The sequence below is a fragment of the Durio zibethinus genome, unplaced genomic scaffold (genome assembly GCF_047325235.1).
Source record: "Durio zibethinus cultivar Kanyao isolate XHJ-2024 unplaced genomic scaffold, ASM4732523v1 HiC_scaffold_53, whole genome shotgun sequence".
NCBI classification, from domain to species: Eukaryota; Viridiplantae; Streptophyta; class Magnoliopsida; order Malvales; family Malvaceae; genus Durio; species Durio zibethinus.
This window is the reverse complement of record NW_028322676.1, coordinates 5,001-7,500: the sequence shown is the minus strand read 5'-3', so window position 1 is coordinate 7,500 and position 2,500 is coordinate 5,001.

The following is a 2,500-nucleotide window of genomic DNA, read 5'->3' as shown; positions in this document are numbered from 1 at the left end:
ACCAGGGCCCAGCGTGTGCCGATGGTGCTGGGGGCAAGCGCCCGCCCCAGGGCCCAGCGTGTGCCGATGGTGCTGGGGGCAAGCGCCCGCCCCAGGGCCCAGCGTGTGCCGATGGTGCTGGGGGCAAGCGCCCGCCCCAGGGCCCAGCGTGTGCCGATGGTTATCGGGGCAACCGGCCGCACCAGGGCCCAGGGTCTGCCGATGGTGCTCGAGGCAACCGCCCGCACCAAGGCTCAGCATGTGCCGATTGTGATCGAGGCAACAACCCACACCAGGGCCCAGCTTGTGCCGATGGCGGTCGAGGCAAGTGCCCGTACCGAAGGGCAGCCTATGCCGATGATGGTCGATGCATGTGCCATCACCATGCGCCATCATGTGCCATTGATGGTCGAGGCCTTGGCCGAAGTTCGATTTTGAGCCACGGTGCCCATGCTTGGCTCCAGCATGTGCTGGTGCCGCATTTTTTTCACTCGGGACAGCATCGCCGGAGCATCGCCGGAGTACCGCCGGAGAACCTGACCGGCGGCATTGGGGTTCCGGCGATTGGGAGGGGGGCCGGGGGGGTGTGCGCACATGATGTGCGATGGGTGCTGGTACTTGGCCTTGTGTTGGCCCCCTATCCCTCATCAAACCTCTGAGAATTCACACCCCCTTAAAGAGCATTTGAGATTTTACAGGTTTGCTACCAGTAGCCGTTAAAGTGTCTGAAATGGGGACACTTTTTTCAAACGGTCACAAAATCTTCTCTACTTCGAGTTTTTAGCTGAATTTTTTTGTGCATGCCAACAAAAATAGAAGGATCATGCCTACAAAATTTGGGGCCAAAAATCCTTATAAAAAAATTTTAAAAAATCCCGAACCGCAAAAAGTTTCGAAAATCATGAAAAATAGAAAACGAGTCATCTTCCAACGAAACTTCACGTGAAGGCTTAGGGGACCATTGTATGAATTTACAAGCCATAAAAATGGCATTGGCACGGCAGAAATTTGAAGATGTGCCTAAACCCACCAGGGCCCAGCGTGTGCCGATGGTGCTCGAGGCAACCGCCCGCACCAGGGCCCAGCGTGTGCCGATGGTGCTCGAGGCAAGCGCCCGCACCAGGGCCCAGCGTGTGCCGACGGTGGTCGAGGCAACCGCCCGCACCAGGGCCGATAGTGTGCCAATGGTGCTCGAGGCAACCTGTCGCACCAGGGCCCAGCGTGTGCCGATGGTGATCGAGGCAACCTGCCGCACCAGGGCCCAGCGTGTGCCGATGCTGGTCGAGGCAAGCGCCCGCACCAGCGCCCAGCGTGTGCCGATGGCGCTCGAGGCAACCGACCGCACCAGGGCCCAGCGTGTGCCGATGGTGCTCGAGGCAACCTGCCGCACCAGGGCCCAGCGTGTGCCGATGGCGCTCGAGGCAAGCTCCCGCACCAGGGCCCAGCGTGTGCCGATGGTGCTCGAGGCAACCTGCCGCACCAGGGCCCAGCGTGTGCGGATGGTGCTCGAGGCAAGCGCCCGCACCAGGGCCCAGCGTGTGCCGATGGTGGTCGAGGCAACCGCCCGCACCAGGGCCCAGCGTGTGCCGATGGTGGTCGAGGCAACCTGCCGCACCAGGGCCCAGCGTGTGCCGATGGTGCTCGAGGCAACCGACCGCACCAGGGCCGAGCGTGTGCCGATGGTGGTCGAGGCAAGCGCCCGCACCAGGGCCCAGCGTGTGCCGATGGTGGTCGAGGCAACCTGCCGCACCAGGGCCCAGCGTGTGCCGATGGTGCTCGAGGCAACCGACCGCACCAGGGCCGAGCGTGTGCCGATGGTGCTCGAGGCAAGCGCCCGCACCAGGGCCCAGCGTGTGCCGATGGTGGTCGAGGCAACCTGCCGCACCAGGGCCCAGCGTGTGCCGATGGTGGTCGAGGCAAGCGCCCGCACCGGGGCCCAGCGTGTGCCGATGGTGGTCGAGGCAACCGCCCGCACCGGGGCCCAGCGTGTGCCGATGGTGGTCGAGGCAACCGCCCGCACCGGGGCCCAGCGTGTGCCGATGGTGGTCGAGGCAACCTGCCGCACCAGGGCCCAGCGTGTGCCGATGGTGCTCGAGGCAACCGACCCACCAGGGCGGAGCGTGTGCCGATGGTGGTCGAGGCAACCGCCCGCACCAGGGCCCAGCGTGTGCCGATGGTGGTCGAGGCTGCCGATGGTGGTCGAGGCAACCTGCCGCACCAGGGCCCAGCGTGTGCCGATGGTGGTCGAGGCAACCGACCGCACCAGGGCCGAGCGTGTGCCGATGGTGCTCGAGGCAAGCTGCCGCACCAGGGCCCAGCGTGTGCCGATGGTGGTCGAGGCAACCGCCCGCACCAGGGCCCAGCGTGTGCCGATGGTGCTCGAGGCAACCTGCCGCACCAGGGCGGAGCGTGTGCCGATGGTGGTCGAGGCAAGCGCCCGCACCAGGGCCCAGCGTGTGCCGATGGTGGTCGAGGCAACCGACCGCACCAGGGCCCAGCGTGTGCCGATGGTGCTCGAGGC